At 38.8% G+C, this 22841-nt stretch overlaps 1 protein-coding gene and 1 long non-coding RNA gene across 2 annotated transcripts in view; both read left to right on the top strand.

Annotated features, from left to right (window-relative positions):
• Positions 1-22841, top strand: part of LOC127859724 (uncharacterized) — a 316758-nt gene that overhangs the window by 234628 nt on the left and 59289 nt on the right. The window lies entirely within an intron of this gene.
• Positions 8727-22333, top strand: LOC127861038 (uncharacterized). Its single transcript, XR_008040048.1, has 2 exons — positions 8727-9348; positions 20785-22333. It is a non-coding gene; the product is annotated as an uncharacterized LOC127861038 (long non-coding RNA).

Genomic DNA, 22841 nt, shown 5'->3' with positions numbered 1-22841 from the left:
TAATATAATAAATAAAATCCAACCAATAAAAAATTCTCTTAACTCTTGGACAAATGGAATCTTTCGTTGGTAGGCAAAATCACTGTACTAAAAACATTTGCATTCCCAAAGCTTGTGTATCCTCTGACCGTTCTCCAAAATCCACCCTTACATGTGATAAACCAACTTAAAACAACGTTTTTCAATTTTCTTTGGGACGGAAAGCCCGACAAAATTGCAAGGAAACAAATAATACAGGAATATAACGAAGGCGGATTAAAAATGCTTGATGTTGAATTATTTTTAGATGCATTAAAAGCTAGTTGGGTAAAACGTTTCATCCGCGATAAAAATATCATTGATAATTAAATTATATAGCTCGATGCTTAAACCGCATGGAGGAAACCTAGTTTTCAAATGCAATTTAAACCAAACAGATGTTAACAAACTCAAAGTACCGTCAATATTTTTGCAACAGATCTTGAAAACCTGGTCTAAAACAACATATAACGAAAATAAAGATATCATTGCAAAACAAATAATTTGGAACAATGAGCACATACAATGTAACAAACAAATGTTCTATTTTAAAGAATGGCATAACATAGGCATACAATTTGTAGAGCATATTTACGATTTTCAAAATTAAAAAACTTATTCATTTGAAAAAATCCAAGAATTATTTGATATTAATACACGTAATGTATTAAACTTTTACTCACTCGTAAAGAGCATCCCAGTAGAATGGAAACAATCTCTTTCACTCGGCAATATATCATTTACAACCCAGGATTACTTTGTTGATAATATCACAGTTAAGACTAAAATATGCAAAATAGTGTACAAACGTCTTCTTAACGCAAATAAACCTACACACATTAAATGTGAAACAAAGTGGAAAGAACTACTAAATACAAATACAATTGACAAGACACAACTCTTCTGTCAAGCCCCATTACTTACTGCAGATACTAAACTCAGAACTTTCCAGTACAAATACATCACACACATTATACCAAATAATTCCTATCTGTTTAAATGTAAACTCGTAGAGTCGAGCATGTGCGATTTTTGTTCGGCAAATACCGATTCTACAAAACACATGTTTTGGGAATGCACTAAAGTTCAACATTTCTGGTCGGAAGTAACACTCATGATACAAAATAAATTTGCTTTAAAACATAACACTCACCTTACCTTTGAAATAATTTCCCTTTGTAATCTTAAGTTCACACAAGTACAAAAAAATAATGCAATTATTTTCATCATTCTTTTAGCCAAATACTTAATCATTAAATGTAAATGCGAAAGCATCGCTCCTATTTTCCAACAATATATGAGCTACTTAACCCATAGGCTAACAATAGAGGAAACAATATTACACATATAACACACACATGAATTGTTTAGTCAACGATGGAGCACATTCTTAGATAATACAGCCGTATGAACACGCCATTTTAATAGAAACTAGACCGCCTACCTCCTTCTCTTTCTTCTTTCCACCACATAATACTTTGAAACTATATTTCTTTCAGTTACATTTGTTAGAGCTTAAATTGTCAAACCTCTATGGTAGTTTTTATGACTGTAAAATGTATGTTTTCAGAAATAAAATGTTATGAAAAAAAAGAGAAAAGAAAACAAATCACACTGATCATTAAATCTGTTCTGAAAACTCTACCACCGTTCATCTTCAGCAAATTTTAATTTTAATGACTATATGCTAGTGTATTAATCATTTTTACGAAAACACATATGCGTTTTCATTTTGCGACCGTGACTGTGTAAACTTTTTCTAAACCTATACCGCACTGTGAAGGTAAATATATGCCTTATGTGTGCTCGTGAAAAGACGACTCGTACACAAAATGCATTGAATATTGATTTTTTAAGCAATTACTACTCATTAAAGAAATTAGAGTACGGTTATAGTATGTATTACTACTAACGTATGCAACAAAAATCAAAAGCATTCACTTCAAATAAAGATTGTTTTCAGATTAATACCATGAAATATGTTCTTAGTAGATCATGTACACCTTTTCACTCACGCAAGCGCTGGTGACAATATTCCCAATGGGCATCAAACATTTTACGAACGTTGCTGGAACGTAATATTTAGGTTGCAACGTCGGCAACCATTACCGAACGTTGCATAACGTTGCATTCAAACCAATACCAGGGCATTTCATCCATAGGCGCTCGATGGCAATGATTTATTTATTTATTTTTAGTTACCCGTTGTTTACTATCATGCATACACAAAATAAATCAATAAAAATCTTCCGACAAAACGTCTTCTTAAAAAAATGATAGTTCGACTATGTACATAGAAATTGACAAGGTAAGCCACTCGCCATTTTCTTAAGCAACGGAAGTGCGTCATTACCCATAATTAAATCGATGTCAACCCGCTCGCTTATTGAAATGCGGTCCCTCGCTCTTTCTCTATCTACTTTCAGTTTCAACAGAAACATCCACAGATGATGTGATAAATCCCTGTTACTATTGTTTTACTCACTTAATAGGATAATCAACAAAATATGTTGTAAATTGCATACACATGAATCATTCCATACCATTCTCCAGAAAAAAATCAGCGCATCAAAAATTAAATCTGGCGCCCATAGTGTGTATTGGCTGTAGTTGTAGAGAAAAAACGAGGTTCCCGGTTAAATAATTGGTAAGGAATGATTGATGTGTATGCAATTTACAACATCTTTTGTTGATAACCCCATATAGTGAGTGAAACAATAGTTACAGGGATTTATCAAATCGTGAAAATGGCGAGTGGCTTACCTTGTCAATTTCTATGTACATAGTCCAACTATATTTTTTTAAGAAGACGTTTTGTAGGAAGATTTTTATTGATTTAGTATGCATATGAATTATAATAAACAACGGGTAACTAAAAAAAAAAAAAAAAAAATAATTAATTAATAAATAAAACATTGCCATCGAGCCCCTATGGTTGCATCATAACGTTTCAAGGACGTTACATTCTGATTGTGGCATTAAAGTAGTAACCTCTTCCGAACGTTTCTGCAACGTTGCACGCGAAACGTCGGTCGAACATTTGAGAAGGATGATGCAACAACGTTGCTTCTATGGAATTGTACACTTTTTTTAGCGTTTAGCGTCTGTAGTTTTTCTGCAATTTTCTCCATTGAATTCAGTAGCGCCGCTAGTTTTTTTACCTGGAATTCAGTATCGCCGCTAGGTGGAATGCATACTTTCTTATTTGTTTCAAATAATAATTTTGCTTCAAGAAACGAGTGGTAATTTTACAGTTCTCAATAATAATACAGTTCCTGCATTGCATCAATTAAAATATGATCGCTTGTTAATTTTAGAAAATCAATTTTTTGAATTTTACAGATCAGTTGCTTGAACTTAAAGCTGCTTAAGATGTACTTTTATTCAAATCGCTGGATAAAATATATTGTTTAAGTTGTGTTATGCATTAAAATGGTAGAATCTAGTTTCAAAGTTTCAACCAAAAATAAATAGTCAACAAAATTTGCTGAATCTTTCAAATGTCGCGGTGGTGTAGTGGCGCTCCCCACGGCAAATTAGCCCATTATCAATTGTGGTTATACTTGCCAATCGTTGGAGAAAACGCTACCACAATTCTACCACAATTTCACAATGAGATTGCAGGGATCAACCACAATTCCACTTGAGCGTCAAAGATGGCGGATCGACCGTAGAACGAAATTTTTAAGTTAATGTTTAAGTGTTTTATTGTTAACTGCTAATTACTGTGTATTCAGAATTTCTACACATGGTAAGTGTAATGATTTTTTGACTTGTATATTGTTCTACCATTGCCCGTAGCTTTGTTTTTGCATTTTTCCATTGTTCATTTGTTGACCTACTTTGAATTCCAAACCTTACTTTTATCGTGAAACTCGGGGATTTGACGCTTAAAAATGAAACCACATTGACGTCGGTGAAAAGTTCATTTTAATGCATGATAATATTTGCATACTTCCGTCATTGTCAATGGTGGATTTAAGTACGAACGATTTCCCCGATATTGACCACTGTTTGCTCTACTTGTCAGGCCGCGGGCGTTAGGTTCATGTTAAGTGCCAAAATGACCCCACATTGAAGAAATTTAAAAATATAAAAATGATCAGTAATACCCAAAATAAATAAATGAAATTTACATATGGTTTAAATAATTATATATTATTTATACATATGTATACATTTTCAAGAAAAACAAGATGCGTTTGTGAAACACAATGTCCCCCTATATGAAGTTTGACTTTGAAGGATGACCTTGACCTTGTGAAGGATGACCTTGACCTTTCACCACTCAAAATGTGCAGCTCCATGAGATACACATGCATGACAAATATCAAGTTGCTATATTCAATATTGCAAAAGTATTCATAAAATAAGCAATTTGGGACACATATATTTGACCTCTGACCTTGAAGGATGACCTTGACCTTTCACCACTCAAAATGTGCAGCTCCATGAGATGCACATGCATGCCAAATATCAAGTTGTTATCTTCAATATTGCAAAAGTATTTATAAAATAAACGATTTGGGCCACATATATTTGACCTCTGACCTTGAAGGATGACCTTGACCTTTCACCACTCAAAATGTGCAGTTCCGTGAGATACACATGCATGCCAAATATCAAGTTGCCATCTTCAATATTGCAAAAGTATTCATAAAAAGAGCGATTTTGGCCATATATATTTGACCTCTGACCTTGAAGGATGACCTTTACCTTGACCTTTCACCAATCAAAATGTGCAGCTTCATGAGATACACATGCATGCCAAATATGAAGTTGCTATAATCTTCAATATAGCAAAAGTTATTGCAAAATGTTAAAGTTGACACCAACAGACCAACAGACAGACCAACCGACAGACAGACAGACAGGGCAAAAACAATATGTCCCCCACTACTATAGTGGGGGACATAAAAATCACAAATCTTAGTAATAATGTCATTATTAGCAAAAATTATCAAATATATGGCAAATTCTCAAATCCATTAAAAAGATCACACATGAACCAAATAAAATCACCAACAGTATTGGCCAGTTATATTTAAGGTACTACTACTTAATTGCGTAAATAAAGCCCCACAACGACACTATGCGAATTTCAAAATGAACATGTTTTTACCATGAGTATATATAGATTTTTGAAAAAGTCTAAGTTTCCAATTGCATAGCATGCGATCAAGAGGAGTTATGATGTTATGAAATATATTTCCTGAAACTATATCATTTTCCTATTATCTCCATAACAATGACGCTTACGTGAAATTCACTAATTCAATAGAATCTTGATACATTTAAGTCTCCTCCCGATTTAATTTCATCTGTCGTCCATCTTTGTCAGCAGTTTTTATTAATCCGCATTTACGAATTTATTAAATATTGCTAACATATTATATTTATTTGATTAGATAACTTGAAAATACCTCATAAACAAATATTTATAAAAACTTAAGAACAAATGGATCGGTAAAATTTTATAAATTGTCGAAATTGAAAAGAAATATTTTTCGAATATACTTCCAGCAAATAATGGCTAGCTGAACAGGTAAACATGACAAGACAATAACAAATGCATTTTTTATCGATGACAAGGTTTTTATAGAAAGGTAAATGTTCACTTGGTTTAATATGTACGTGTGCCCAACATTTGTATAATTCATTTTTCCGATCCCATAAATATTATGCCTAGATCGTTAATTAAAATATTGTTATGTCGACTTCCTTTAAACCGGATGTTTTATGTCCCACGTGTTTGACGAACGGGTATGGTGTTCGAGCGGTGTGTAGAAATACCGAAATCCCCGTAATTACCGAAATCCCCAGAAATCCCCCGAAATCCCCTATAATATTTATTATTTATTATTCAAAATACTGCGGATATTAAGATAGAACATTGCAAAATACAATCATTTCACTGATGAAAAATAGTTATTATCCATGTTTGGAAGTGAAAAACTAAAATATATACATAATTATTGGGATTCCGAGCCAGAAATCCCCAGAAATCCCCAGAAATCCCCAATAATATTTATTAATTATCAAAATACTGCGGATATTAAGATAGAATATTGCAAAATACAATCAATTCACTGATGAAAAATTGTTTTTATCCATTTTTGGTAGTGAAAAACTAAAATATACATAATTATTGGGATTCCGAGCCCGAAATCCCCAGAAATCCCCTATAATATTTATTATTTATCAAAATACGGCGGATATTAAGATAGAATATTGCAAAATACAATCAATTCACTGATAAAAAATTGTTTTTATCCATTTTTGGTAGTGAAAAACTAAATATAAACATTATTATTGGGATTCCGAGTATGAATTCATAGTGCATGTTTTCACAAGCACGATCAGGAACAGAAATCCCCGCTGTAAAGCTCTTCAGGTGTCAAAAAATCATCTGGGTGGCTTTTTGATATTAGAAAGAAGAGGTACAGACAAAAACTTAACAATAATATCTCACTTCTTTTAAAAAATATGGACTTGTAGCGGGGATTTCGGTAATTCTACATTCGCCCACAGAGTACCGAAATCCCCCATATTTACATCTGAAAGTGTCAAAAATATCATTTGTATTCTTGGTTTTTGGCTTTGCTTGAATGTTTACGTGCAAAAAATAATATTAATGTTAATTATTAAGCACACTTGACAGCATAAGTTGCCGCTTAGGGGGGATTTCGGTAATTCTACATTTGCCCGCCGAGTACCGAAATTCCCCATATTCACGCCTTACAGGGTCTCTATGTCATCGGTATGATTGTTTCTTGCCATCGCATAACTGTTAATGTACAAATAATGATATTAATATGAATTTTTAAGCACTCTTGACACCGTGCGCTGCCTCTTAGCGGGGATTTCGGTAATTCTACACAAGAGCATATACACGCGCCGGTACCGAAATCCCCGCTGTACAAACCTGCAAGAGTCAAAAGAATCATTATATTGCTTACTTAGTGTAGAAATCTGTCAGAAAGACAAAAAACTATCAACAATATCCCCTTTGGTGACCTAGGTTGAAAAATTATCACTGAGCCCAGGGATTTCGGTAATTCTACACAAGAGCATAGACACGCGCCGGTACCGAAATCCCCGCTGTACAAACCTGCAAGAGTCAAAAGAATCATTATATTGCTTACTTATTGTGGAAATCAGTCAGAAAGACAAAAACACTATCAACAATACCCCCTTTGGTGACCTAGGTTGAAAAATTACCACTTAGGCCAGGGATTTCGGTAATTCTACATTCGCCCACAGAGTACCGAAATCCCCCATATTTACATCTGAAAGTGTCAAAAATATCATTTGTATTCTTGGTTTTTGGCTTTGCTTGAATGTTTACGTGCAAAAAATAATATTAATGTTAATTATTAAGCACACTTGACAGCATAAGTTGCCGCTTAGGGGGGATTTCGGTAATTCTACATTTGCCCGCCGAGTACCGAAATTCCCCATATTCACGCCTTACAGGGTCTCTATGTCATCGGTATGATTGTTTCTTGCCATCGCATAACTGTTAATGTACAAATAATGATATTAATATGAATTTTTAAGCACTCTTGACACCGTGCGCTGCCTCTTAGCGGGGATTTCGGTAATTCTACACAAGAGCATATACACGCGCCGGTACCGAAATCCCCGCTGTACAAACCTGCAAGAGTCAAAAGAATCATTATATTGCTTACTTAGTGTAGAAATCTGTCAGAAAGACAAAAAACTATCAACAATATCCCCTTTGGTGACCTAGGTTGAAAAATTATCACTGAGCCCAGGGATTTCGGTAATTCTACACAAGAGCATAGACACGCGCCGGTACCGAAATCCCCGCTGTACAAACCTGCAAGAGTCAAAAGAATCATTATATTGCTTACTTATTGTGGAAATCAGTCAGAAAGACAAAAACACTATCAACAATACCCCCTTTGGTGACCTAGGTTGAAAAATTACCACTTAGGCCAGGGATTTCGGTAATTCTACATTCGCCCACCGAGTACCGAAATCCCCCATATTTACATCTGAAAGTGTCAACAATATTATTTGTATTCTTGGTTTTTGGATTTGCTTGAATGTTTACGTGCAAAAAATAATAGTAATGTTAATTATTAAGAACACTTGACAGCATAAGTTGCCTCTTAGGGGGGATTTCGGTAATTCTACATTCGCCCGCCGAGTACCGAAATCCCCCATATTCACGTCTTAAAGGGTCAATATGTCATCGGTATGATTTTTTCTTGACATTGCATAACTGTTGATGTACAAATAATGATATTAATATAAATTTTTAAGCACTCTTGACACCATACGCTGCCTCTTAGCGGGGATTTCGGTAATTATAAAATGTAGAATAACCTAGATTTCCTAGATCCCGTTTCTTACTCATACTTAAATGGATTTGATGCAGCAATTGACTTCTTGTTCAAAAATCGGAAACATTCAACTGATTTTACTTTGTACATAAGCATGATATATTATGATCGTTTATCGGAGTAACGGTGATTTCGATATCCGAGCGAGCGCATTTAAAACAGGTTGAATTACAGAAATCCCTGTTCTGACACGTTGTTGCTTGGATCAGGTATTGCACACGGTACACGTGTGTATTAGCACCCCAGTGTAGTCCCAGCGAGGAGCTCGTTATCAACTGCATCAATACACCGGTAAGCAACAAGTGAACTGTGAAAATACAATACCTCAGGAAATTATGGAAAGCCAAAGGGGACCCCCGCTAAAATACATATACTTATATAGTAAATATCGGGATTTTCATTTTTCGCGGAACTTTCACTTTCCGCGAAGAACCAAGGCCAGCATAGCCATGAAATACTACATACAAATCGAAATCTAAAAAGCGCGGAACTTTCATATATTTTCCGTCGGAATAATTATCTTTCAACCCCGTAGAGAAAGCGGGCTCAAATAATTGCGCGGAACCTTAATACTATCTACTCTGTACAAATAGTAGTGTATAAAATCGCGCGGACCTAATCCACAAAGCGCGGAACACAAATATCTTCCGCGAAAATTAAGCATTGAATTACTGTACAAATCTCGGGTTGCTATGTAAATTGCGGGTTGCTAATGAAAAATCGCGCGGAAGATTCATTACTCCGCGCGATTTTCAATAGCATTGAATGACTGCACGAAATTCGGGTTGCTATGTGGTTACGCGATAAAATTTGATTGGTTCCGACACCTAGAAAGAACCAATCAAAACTCGCGTCTTATCCAGCATTCATGCAGTCGTCATGATGACGGTTGTTTCACATTAACACAAAACCTTTTAAGGGCGAAAAAGTGATCAATTTTGATGACATTAGCAATGAGGTTAGTATTTAACATACATGAATTATAAATTTTAATGCAATTATAACAGCTCAAGAGTATCGAGTGTTGTTTTCACGGTTTGTCTATATGCAAACGTCTCTGATAAAACATAAACACCCGCATAAACACGTCATAATCAGATGTCGTCAAATAATGAAATATCGTGTTTGTGTGTAAGAAACATCTTCCCTTAAGCTCAGTTAGTAGAGAGCCAAGTTATTGTTATGGCAGTCGTATTAAAGTATTTCCCTAACCTAATTCTTCATTACAATGGGCCCTTACCATAAATACGACACGATAAACTCTTCGTTAGTAGGCACGTCCAACCTCTGCGAGGACAACAGCTTGACTACCCAGAGTGACGTCAATCCTGGGATAAAGTCCGAGCCAATCCAACTATGAGGTTACACCGCACCAACTATTAGTGGAAATCTACTTTCCACTACACTCCCTCCCTCTTTATCTTGAAGGATTCGTTGATGTCGCTAATTTTCTTTCCAGCCTTAGACTGAATAAGTATTCCTTTTCATCGTTGTGGATCCTGTCGTATTATGGACAGAATAAATGTTAACTCAGACTGAAATTACTCAGAACTGATCTGAACTGGAAAAGAAAGACAGAGCTTAGGCGTTATATAAACGTCTGGCATTGGTGTTAGCCAGCGTTAAGACGTCAGTCCAGTCCATCCCCCGTATCCGACTGACTCCGGCGGCCACACCTCCCAGATGACATGGGCAGCTATATTGGCCCCTGGAAGAGAAGTATGGGGAGTCCGTTTCAAGCAGAAGCTTGTCGTCTGGAATGCGACAAACTGCCTGCCTCTCTGCCTCACTCCTAGCAACCTTGGTCAATCCAAAGTGTACATTGGGGAACTCTTTGATCCACAATTCCACAGCCATTATACTGCCGGTAAAACAGTGGACATGGATCTTCTGTTCTCTGGGGATCACTCCTTTGAGATGATAGAGGAGCTGTAACATATCGTCTCCTTCTTTATCTTGGGCTCTTCGGTTGTGTAGCACCAGTACCTGATCCGGTCTCAGGAATCCCAAAGCCTTGTCTAACACAACGTGTTGTTGTGCCCAATGGGTGGGATCTTCTGTATGGTCGATACCGACCTCCCCGAAGACTGTGATTTCAGGCAGAGATATCATCTTCTCAAAAGCTTTCCAATCATCTTCGCTAAGGGAAGCTGCCCGACGTGGATGAATTCCAACTGCGGATATCACCCCCTGGGATTTTAACCGGGTAACTTCCTCCAGAGAAGGATATGATGGAGGATCGCAGAAGACGGCTACTCCTCCAATCACTTTGACTTGGTAGGATTTGTCACCAGGCGTCAGGTTAGCAGCTGCTGCCAGACTTAATTCCGTCAAACCCGCCCTAGCAAGGGTTCGATCCATATGGAAGTGACTGTCCCATGCTTCCGGCCATTCTAGTGGTTCAGCTGCTGGAAAAGCATCTCTTAGCTCCTTGGCTCTGCGTTCCCCTAACAGACCGCATATGACCACCTGAACTCTCCAATGCATCAGAAGTCCAGGTGCAGACATTGGGGAAAGGGAGAATGGATTTGTACCTGTAAAGTCCATAGCAGTATGAATGTCCTCAATACTTTTCTTGAAATTCAAGCCTACTTGAACTTCCCCCTTTCCAATATCTTCTGAGAGGTCAACGAATCTCATTAGGGCCTTCAAATCAGGAGTGTGGTTCAACCACTTGGCGCACAGAGTTAAAGCAGTTAGACGTCGTGTGGTTACCTTTGGTGTAAGTTGCTGCCCTTCATCAAATATCCCTGCTACGTGCTCAGCCATAGCATGAGCGCGTGTCAGTTTTTGTTGACAACCTTCAACACAGCAAAGCCTCGATGACTCTTTATCCATAGGTCTAATTCTTTTTGCCTTTGAAGAATCTACCGGACTAACCCACCTTTTGTAATGATAGGAACGAGTCTTCTCCGAATATCCGCTATAGCCAACTCGACTACTGGTTCTAGAGCTGTCCCTTGAGGGCTGCTTTCTAGCAGCATACTTGCTATATCTTTCATCCCTATGCGACTCCCTTGGCTTTTTCAGAGGACTAGCCCTGGAATCATGGAATTTAGTCGGCGATCGCTTTCTAGGAGATCTGCGCAATGTAGGACTTACTTCCAGGATAAATTCTTTACCTGGATCCGATTCGCTCTTCCGCTTCTCGGGACCTTGGTCCTCATCATCACTTTGCAATAATGCTTCAACCTCATCATGGCTCATTTCCATGAATTCTTCACCTTTCCCAAAGTCCGCCACATTACTGGCCGCAACAATGGGAATTGTTGTTTCAAGGAATCTGATGTCCTTTGATGGTTGAGTTGCTGGCATGTTGCTGGGATTGTTAACTCTACGGTGAATAGGATGAATGTTGTCACTTATCCATCGAGGTGTTGCAGCACCTAGCTCATCGCAATCTCTCGCCACAATTCTCAGCCATTCAACATTTGGTCGTTTCTTGGCCAACTCCACTTGTTGAAGAAGGACTCGCATTCTCTCTTGGCCATTCTCACAAGAAAGGAGCAGGTCCCTGACAAGATGACGAGAGCTCATCAGCCTCCTACACCTGTTGGCTTCAACGATTTTCTGATAGGCTGCCATTTCAGTCATCTGAAATAGAGAAAAAAGCTATTAATTACTAGAGCAAACAGAACACCAAAATTCATCTATCGCCACAGCCTCGGATGGTGTGATATTTACACATGATCCATGAAACCATTCTTTACATCTGTCACATTGTATCATGAAACGAGACTGCCATGGTTTTCTACAAAAACAATAAACTTTGTCATCCCTTTCCTGTTCTGTCTCATCACTAGGATTTTTAAGCCACTTCATAACCCAAGCCGGCAATTCCCTATCCCTACATGGTTTCATCCTATCATGATTGACTACAAATATTGAGTTTCGCAATTTGACCTTATAAAGTGCAGCTGATATCTTTTTTACTATAATTGCTGGACCCTTCCAGGGAGGAGAAAGTTTTTTGCACTTGCCTTTGAGTACAGCAGTGTCCAACAAATACACTATATCACCTTTTTGATACGGCCTTACCAATACTCGGATATCATAATCCCTTTTCATCCTCTTCAAGGATGTTCCTAGTTTTTGGCGTGCCAATTCATTTGCTGATTCAATATTTGTTAATAGAGTTGCCACATACTGATTAGTAGTGCCATGATCGGCCCCTAAGTGTGGAAACATAAGGAGAGCGGGGGTATTCACTTCTCTACCGAGCATGAGCTTGTTGGCCGTAAACCCAGTACTTCTATTCACAGCACTGCGGAGTGCACCTGCTATTTGTGGCAGATGTACATCCCACTGGTTTTGCGAATCACCAATGTAACATCTTATGGCTTCCATAAGTGTTCGGTTGTACCGTTCAACCTGACCGTTCGCAGAAGGGCGATATGGTGTTGTCCTTGCTTTATGAATCTGAAGCACCTCACACAATGATGTAAAGAGCTTCGATTCAAAATTCCTGCCCTGATCTGAGAAAATCTGCAGTGGGTACCCAAACCTTGAGAAAAATTGATCTACCGCAGCTTTTGCCGTGATTTCAGCCGTTTGAGCAGGTAGAGGTACACATTCAACCCACTTGGTGAATTGGTCCACCATCATTAGAATATATTCGTTCCCCCTTGGTGTCATAGGTAATGGTCCCATAAAATCCAGGTGGACTCGTTCCATTGGTTCACCTGCTTGATATTCTTGCATGGGAACATGACCATATCTATCAGACTTCTTATGTCGATTACATATCGCACAAGTAGCAACATAATTGGATATGTCAGAGCTCATAGTGTACCAGTAAAATTTCTCCTTGACCCGGGCTTTGGTTCGAGCTATCCCTTGATGTCCTGCTGACGGTAAATCATGGTTTAACCGTATAGCCTCTTCTTTTAAAGACTTTGGAATAACTAAGTCCTTTTCTCCGTCTTCATCTCGTTGTCGATAAAGAATTTCATCTATCAGAAAGAATTGCTCTTTGTTGAGCCAGTATGCTTTAGCACACTTATTTGCCAGTATTAAGTCTTTTTCATTGGGTTCCTCCGCTTTTATTAACCACTGAAAGACAAACTCTAAATCTTTATCACCCATTTGTGCATCTTTGATTTCTTTAACATCAATTCCCCAACATGTATGAATGTTTGGCTGAACTCTTACCCCACAGATCTGTATTTTTAATTCCTCTTCTGCACGACATATTTCAATGAAAGCATCCGAGTCCCAAGTGCTGGGACATTGCCTGTCTGTTTGACTCTGCGAATTACTATTCCTGTATTGCAAATTTCCACTCTTGGAACCCAAGTCAACCTCCCTGCTCTGGGAGGACCTCGGCTGTTCCTTAGTTATCTTTGGTTTCCGTTCCAAAGATGCTGATCTCGTGTGCAGATCACCACGTAAACCCACGTCATCCTCCTTAAAGGATCGCGGCTGTTTACTATGTAAACCCACGTCATCCTCCTTGAAGGACCGCGGCTGTTTACTTTGTAAACCCACGTCATCCTCCTTGAAGGACCGCGGCTGTTCACTTTGTAAACCCACGTCATCCTCCTTGAAGGACCGCGGCTGTTCACTTTGTAAACCCACGTCATCCTCCTTGAAGGACCGCGGCTGTTCACTTTGTAAACCCACGTCATCCTCCTTGAAGGATCGCGGCTGTTCACTTTGTAAACCCACGTCATCCTCCTTGAAGGACCGCGGCTGTTCACTTTGTAAACCCACGTCATCCTCCTTGAAGGACCGCGGCTGTTCACTTTGTAAACCCACGTCATCCTCCTTGAAGGACCGCGGCTGTTCACTACTTGCACTGACCAAAAATGCTGTAGTATCCAGCTGAAAATCACCACTGGTTATTGGGTCTAGAACAGTTGTACTGTTCTGGTACCCAGCACCCTGTGACTTCATCTGGACTACATAATCCACCTCCCGGGTGAAATGACCCCATTGGTCATCAGCTTTCACACAGTATTTGCAGCCTCCACATGGAAGTTCTGTGACCTTCACATCGGCATTATACAGGTTACAGTAATCTATTGGAAGGGGTCGACGAGAAAGCGCATCTGCATTCCCGTGCTTTTTACCAGCTCTATAAACAACAATCATGTTGTATTGAGACAGTTCTTCTAACCACCTCGCTATCTGGCCTTGTGGTTCTTTGAAATTCAATAGCCACGTTAAACTCGAATGATCAGTCCGAACTCTGAATGGCCTACCTAACAGATAGTGACGAAACTGCCGAGTAAATCGTACTATAGACAAAAGTTCTTTTCGAGTAGTGCAGTATCGACGCTGCTCTTTCGTCATTGCATAACTACCATATGCTATCACTTTTTCCTCATTGTCCTGAACTTGCAATAACTCAGCTCCAATAGCTAAGTCAGAAGCATCCGTGTCAAGAATAAATTCTCCGTCCTTTCTTGGCAGCGCAAGAACTGGCTTCTTTGTTAAAGCCTGTTTTAACTGCTCAAAAGATTTCTGCTGCTCTTGTTCCCAATGAAACTTATTCTTGCCTATTATTGCATACAGAGGTTCACCTAATTCTGAGAAATTTTTAATAAAGTTACGATGGTAGTTTACCAAGCCCATAAAGCGCTCAACATCCTTTGAGCACTTTGGGGTAGGCCAGTCCGATACTGTTGCTATATCTGAATGAGATAAAGTAAGTGTATTACCACCTACTATTCTCCCTAGGAACTCCACTTCTTTCTGAAAGAATATGCATTTCTTTGGCTTTAATTTCAGACCATAACGTCTGAAACGTTGCAATGCTTCCTCTAAGTGGATTAGATGGGTTTCAAAGGTTTTACCCATAACCAGGATGTCATCGAGGAAAGCAAGTATAGTTTTCCAGGTTAACCCACGTAATACAAGGTTCATCACCCTTGCAAAGGTCGCCGGAGCATTGCATAAACCAAAACCCATTTTTACATGCTCAAAAAGACCGTATTTTGTGTGAAAAGCGGTCTTTTTACGGTCTTCAGGTTTTATAGTTATCTGCCAATATGCAGAATTAGCATCAAGCTTAGAGAACCAAACATTGCCGGAAAGTGTATCCAAGCAATCGTCTATCAAAGGTAACGGAAAGACATCTTTTACTGTCACGTTATTGACAGCCCTATAATCCAGGCACCATCGCACTTGACCGTCTCTTTTGCGTATCAAGACTGGGCTTGATGCCCAATCTGATATTGATTCTTGTATGACCCCCGCTTCTATCATTTTCTTCAAATGGGACTCTTCTTCACCAGCAAAGCATGCTGGAGTTCTGCGCATTCTTTGTTTTACTGGTTTCGCATTACCTGTATCTATAGTGTGTTCGATTTCCGTGAATGTACCGAGATCAAACTCATCTTTTGCAAAGACATCTTGATATGATACTAGTAAACTTGCCAGTTTTTCAAACTGTTCTGATGTAAGGTTTTCTTTAGACATCTCCAGTGTACCAAGCAAGTGATCTGGCATAGCCTCTTCTGATGGAGTGTATTTTTCTGAATGTTCTGCACATTTCTGTACAGAATGTACCCTAGGTTGTTCGATATGCGCTTGAGACTCTGTACCCATAACATCTGCTGGATATGCTCTGCCTACTTCCTTACCTTTCTTGAGGAGTTGGTAATGATCGGTTGCGTTGATTATACACATCACTGGCGATGCGCCAGCTTTGCATATAACTCTTGGGCCAAATACTTTACCATTTTCACAGGGTTCGATGATATACTCTGACGTGTACCCTTCATGCTCCATCTTACAATTTAGCTGCAATATGGAATTGGGTGGAACTACACAACGTTTTGCCACCGTTACTCTTGCCACAATTGGTTGGTCATGTATCTTACCTGTACTCATGGTTATCTCATGGTCATCAAAGATAAGTGTGCCTCTCCCAATATTTAGGACTGCATTACCCTTTACAAGTAAATCCACCCCTAATAGCATATCTTGTTCAATCGGCGCGACGTAAATAGGTCCTTTGTGGCAATATTCACCTATTTTAAGATGCAATGGTTCTGCAATGAATGCTGACATTGATAACTGACGTCCGGCTGTGAAAAGCCTAACATCTTTGCGCTTATCTGGAGGATTCTTAAGTTTTGAAAATACTCTATCAGAGATTATTGTTACCTCCGCAGCAGAGTCCACAACAGCTTCTGTCCACACGTCACCAACCCGAACAGGGATAGAAAATGATGACATTGATTTTACCATGCATACTGTTACTGGAGCCTGATCATCTAGACAGGTTAAACTTACCTCCTTTTCCAATGTCTGGTTTGTTGTGTCCATTGCCTCCTGTTTGAACTCTGTATTATCAGAGCTCACTGCTGCACACAACTCTCCCACTTCCGGATAAGAGTTTTTCACTAACACATTTGGATGGTCTTCCGCTACCAGACTAGGCCCTATATTTGTATGTACAGCCGCCTTACTTACTTGTTGGTTACTGGAGCCTGCTCTGACCTGGGACCAGCATCGGCTCTCTGACTGGACCCTTTGAAGTTTAAAAACTCCTGTTTATAAGGGCATTTTGAAGCAAAGTGACCCGTTTCATCACATGCAAAGCATTTCCGTTCATTCACCCTAGATGGTGTCCTGTTCTTTCTCCATGGCCTTCTTTGTTGACCTACCGCTAAATCATTGAGTTGTTCTTTTATTTTAATTAATTCTTTCTGTAATGCGCTTAAGTCGGAGATAGATTCTTTGTCTGATTGTGATTGTACAGAACAAATATAAGCGTTTGTATCATTATAATCTATAGCTGTTTGTGTGACTTTTGTACGACCACCTAACATAGCACCCTTAGAATGCTGAAAAAGCCTTATGTCATTCATCGCAGCTTCAATTGTACGATGTCTTTTCATGAACGTGTTATGTCCCGCATCAATGTCTAATAAACCTTGACAAAATCTATCAATGGCTTGCTGATTACAGAAAGTTTCCGGTAAATCACGGAAAGCTTCGGTGGCAAGGGCTTGTACTCTATCTCCCCAGTCCTCCATCGATTCGCCTTTCTTTTGTATTACTGTGACAAATTTAGCTTGAGCTGATTCCGCAAGCTCAGCGCCAAACCTCCCTTCCAGTTTATTTAACAAAATTCTGTATGGCACTTCAGGATTGCTTTTCATTATCCGTGCGCAATAATCTAGTGCTGTACCTGACATACAGTGCAATAGGCACATCTTGCAGTCTTCTGCAGTCCACCCAAAAGACCGCGCGTACTGCTCGAACTTCATATGGAATGATTGCCACCTTGATTTTCCATCATACACCAGGTTCTTGGGAATATCCCGCAAAGCCGATCTTGATAATGGCTGCCCTCTTTGAAACGGAGTCCCGTCACTGCCAAGTACTGGTTGAGGTAGCTTACTAGCTGGCAGATTATTTGAGTAGGCCATTGCACTACTCGTTCTGTGAAGAATCGGTTGATCCTCCTCTTCTGATGACACACCCCTTCTTGTGTCAGTGTGGTGTGTAACCTTCTTCCTGTACATCGGAAATGGAGTCCCGTCACTGCCAAGTACTGGTTGAGGTAGCTTACTAGCTGGCAGATTATTTGAGTAGGCAATAGCACTACTCGTTCTGTGAAGAATCGGTTGATCCTCCTCTTCTGATGACACACCCCTTCTTGTGTCAGTGTGGTGTGTAACCTTCTTCCTGTACATCTTAGCCTGTGCATTCTTCCTCTTTGGAATTCCGGATGAGGATTCCAAATCATCGTCGCTGTCCTCACGGCGACGAAGATTGTCTTTAACAAAATGCAGTTGTTGTTGCGCATTTGTTAAAAAATCGCTAAATGCGCTGCAGTCACCTTGTTTTTTGGCTGCAACTAGTTTTTTAGCGGTGGATAATACCTCCTGGACATCTTCCCACTGTGCTAATTCTGCAACCAACTTCTCTGAGGCATCACCATCCGTTTGTTTATCGAATTTAGGTGATTTTGGTATGGGGCCCCTAATTTTCTTAGGAATAGCGCCTAACGTTATATTAGGCGATTGTTGGGATCGATCTTTCCCCAGCTGCATATTGGGTGTAAAATCTAACAACTGTGTCAGACTTTCAGAAAGTGATTGACGCGTCAATGTTTGGAACGATTCTGACGTTAAGTTCCCAAACCGGTTTCTGACATCAACAATAGTCGATGCCAGTCTACTGCCTATACCTGGTACAGACCTTAACTGCTCTTCTGTCAAAAAATTAACGGGCTGCTTTGTAAGAGCCATTTTGCGAAGAAACTATTTAATGTAGAAGAATTTAATGACAAATACAACTACAATAAATATTAGGATGTGTATTCAATCTGTGTAAATTTAAATACACAAGGTGTCAGCTGCAATAGTTGTTGCAATCAAGAGTATTTTTTACAAATACATTTGATATACTTACAAGGGACGGTAGCCGAGCTGTGAAGGTCACACTCTTTTATTTCCCCACCCACTGCCAACAATGGACTCGTCCAAGTCAGGAAATTGCTGCAATTGGGCTTAAATGTCATATAAACAGGGAAAATAACCTCTGTTGGTGTAAATTCATCTACCAACACAAAAAACTGTGACCCACTAGAGGCAGAACATACCAACTAGTCGTATGGTTTGGCCAAAAAATCCAGAAATAGGTGGTTATCGAAAAACGGTGGGAAATATTACCCACAGAAAATACTCAAATTCTGGTAAATTCTGTTTTGGAATGGGTTTAATTAATCACCGCTGCCACCAATAAAGTATTTCCCTAACCTAATTCTTCATTACAATGGGCCCTTACCATAAATACGACACGATAAACTCTTCGTTAGTAGGCACGTCCAACCTCTGCGAGGACAACAGCTTGACTACCCAGAGTGACGTCAATCCTGGGATAAAGTCCGAGCCAATCCAACTATGAGGTTACACCGCACCAACTATTAGTGGAAATCTACTTTCCACTACAGTATGCTCTAGTACAGCACCGTATACATCTTCAATTTAAAAGAAAAAGAACAAGGCTTTACAGGCAATTCATCCCAAAGGCAACTCGTACCTTGGTCAACTCGTACCCATTTTTAGCTCGGCGTTTTCGGAGAAAACCCGAGGTATTGTCATAGCCAGCTCGTCGTCCGCCGTAGGCGTCGTGCTAAAACCTTAGCATTGGCTCTAAAATCAAAGTGCTCCACCTACAACTTTGAAATTTCATATGTAGATACACCTTGATGAGTTCTACACGCCACACCCATTTTTGGGTCACTAGGTCAAAGTCACTGTGACCTCTTATATAAAACTTTAACATAGGCTCTAAAATCAAAGTGCTTCCACCTAAAACTTTGAAACATCACATGTAGATGCACCTTGATGAGTTCTACATGCCACACCCATTTTTGGGTCACTAGGTCAAAGGTCAAGGTCACTGTGACCTCTACTATACAACTTTAACATTGGCTCTAAAATCAAAGTGCTTCCACCTACAACTTTGAAACTTCATATATAGATGCATGTTGATTTGTTCTACACTCCACACCCATTTTGGGGTCACTAGGTCAAGGTCATTGTGACCTCTAAAAAAAAAATCTGACAAGCACCTGTAGCCGAGCGTGGCACCCGTTATGCGGTGCTCTTGTTGTCAACTCGTACTTCATTCAAACTATTCAACTTGTTTCATTTGTCTTATTTTGTCACAATTGTCAAATTCTTGAAAGACATCAACCACAAGTGTCAATTTTCATCAACACTTTCGCTGCTTATACATATCTGCAGCAGACAACTTGCGTGAGCAATGCTTAGATAATTTAAGTGGAAACATCAAGAGGAAAATAAAAATTGTCTCTATGAGTTTGACTTATAAGCTAACCATCCTACACCTATTTCTGTATATCGGGTACGGGTTTAGTTCGGGTAGGTACAAGTTGACTAAAAAACAGGTACGAGTTGACCACAATGGGTAGGTGTTTACCACGGAACAATTTGACCGGCATGCAGAACAAGATTATTGATTATTATATTTAACTGTCACACAAATCTGAAAGATAACACAATGTATTACAAACACAATGACTTTCAAGACATTCTAAACTCTTACAGTTAACATATAACAGGTGTACACATCTGATATACTGACCAAATTAAATAACTCAAGATTCACACCAGATACGACACAGTTTCAAAACTCAACATTTTGTCTGCATGGCACGCCAATTTAGTCCAAAAAAATTGATTTGACCAGTGAATTCTGAGCTATATTTCTTAAAGCAGAATGCACATTATGTCTAAAGTGTTTTTCGGCTAATTTCTGTTATGAACTATCTTCACACAAAGCATCTGGTAAACCTTAAGATATCAATAGCAGAATGCAAATAATGAGTATAATGTTCTGTATTGTAGAAGAAATACATGTAGTAAAGTAATATGATAGATTGAAACATGGTGTTTGTATTTTATAGCTGTAGCACTGTTCCCAACTTGAACATCATCTTCTATGTACATACCTGAGGCAGAGCCAGCTTGCCCATCTGACATCTGCTGTGGACAACCGAGTCAGAGCCAGCTTGCACGTCATCTGTTGTGGACATCGGTGTTAGAGCCAGCTTGCACAACCTCTATTGTGGACATCGGTGTTAGTGCTAGCTTGCACGTCATCTGTTGTGAACATCCGTGTAAGAGCCAGCTTGCACGTCATCTCTTTTGGACATCAGTATTAGAGCCAGCTTGCACATCCTCTGTTGTGGACATCCGTGTAAGTGCTAGCTTGCACGTAATCTGTTGTTGACATCTGTGTTAGAGCCAGCTTGCACGTCATATGTTTAGGACATCAGTCAGAGATAGCTTGCATGTTATTTACTTGTGGACATTATTCAGAGCCAGCAAGGACAATCTCTGTTGTGGATATCTGTCTAAGAGCTTGCACGTCATCGGTTGTTCACATCCTTGTAATAACCAGCTTGCACATCAACTGATGTGGAAATCTGAGTCAGAGCCAGCTTGCACATCATCCGTTGTGGACATCTCTTTTTGATTCTACTCTTTGCTTAGATTGACACTGTGACTTTAGTGTAATACGTTACAACCTTAAGCTATTCCTATTGTTGAATAAAAATATTGTGTCATTAAAATATATTTTGTTGGATAATTTGTATGTTGAGTTGTATTGTTTGGTCATTGCAAAGTATCAAGTTATTTTAAGACAAGAAAAAGCTCATCTTTCATCATGTATTTATATTAAAATTCTTGAATGTTAGTGAAGGTACAGTTCATATAATTAAAAGCAATTGTAATATGATTGCTTGTGTTTTATTGCACAGTGAATACCATCTTGTCTTTATGCTGACATATAGAACGGAGAAATAGTAAACTGTCGTTTTTATATGCAATGGGATTGTATATCTAGACTTGTGTGTTCAGATGAAAAAATTGCCATAATTTTTCTCTTTATATTTTATTCCTGCTAAATGGTTGATGCAATAAAGTTAAGTCTTTAATGACTTGTGTTTCTTGTAATATTATTTGTAAGCAAATTTGGCTGTAGTATTAGATGCATGCTGTACAAGATACTGTAGATCAACATTATATTGTTTGAGTATGAATAGATAATTCAAGGTGCACAGCCATTAATTTTGCCCTCCACCATCTCCGATTTTGGTTAGACAGTTGCAAGTTACTTGCATTAGTATGAAGTCTTAAAAATTAGTATAATTGCTGTTGTGTTATTATTAACCTTTTCCTGCTCTGAGGAAATTTTAAAATTTCTACATGCAAACATCATAAAACCAGAACAGCCTGCAAGTAACTCACAATCTGTTCAGGTTTTATGCTGTTTGCTGCTCATCAGTATCCATGGGTTGGAAACAAAGCCTTTAAAACTTTAATATAGTAAGAAAGGTGTTAAATTAAATTTATTCTCGAATGTGTCTTAGTGCGTTTTTGAGTGGTACAGGGTTAAATGTCTCATTTTGTTTTTGATTATCTTTGGTTTATTGAACATATATGAGCCTTGCTCTGTGAAAAAGGGGTTTAATGCATGTGCGTTAAGTATCGTCCCTGATTTGCCTGTGCGGTCTGCCCAGGCTAATCTGGAGTGCTCATGCATTAAACCACTTTTTCACAGAGCGAGGCTCATATGTATTAGACAGCGCATTCAAATAATACAATTTAAATCTGAATCTTTTATTTAGTTGCAATACCTTAAAGCTTACTATGTTTGCAGTTTTACTGAAACCACAAACTTTTAATCAAAGAAGCATATAATGTGTATTACTCATTAAATCAACTTCCACTTTATTCCATACACGTGTTCGACTCTGTGACATTATGTTCTGTCAAAGCTTTTATTGCAAATTCATAAAACATAAATTGGTAACCTTGGGTATCCAAAAGGAATCCAAATTTTACTAGCCATAGACTTTCCAAAATGCAATTGTTTCTGAGAAGTATTTTTCTCTAGAAGGTGGCAAAACTCCTAAGCAATTCCTTTTTGGGCTAATGGTAGGGCTTATGCGTGTAA

Source organism: Dreissena polymorpha, chromosome 15 (assembly GCF_020536995.1).
Source record: "Dreissena polymorpha isolate Duluth1 chromosome 15, UMN_Dpol_1.0, whole genome shotgun sequence".
NCBI classification, from domain to species: domain Eukaryota; kingdom Metazoa; phylum Mollusca; class Bivalvia; order Myida; family Dreissenidae; genus Dreissena; species Dreissena polymorpha.
This window is presented reverse-complemented; position numbering and strand designations above follow the sequence as displayed.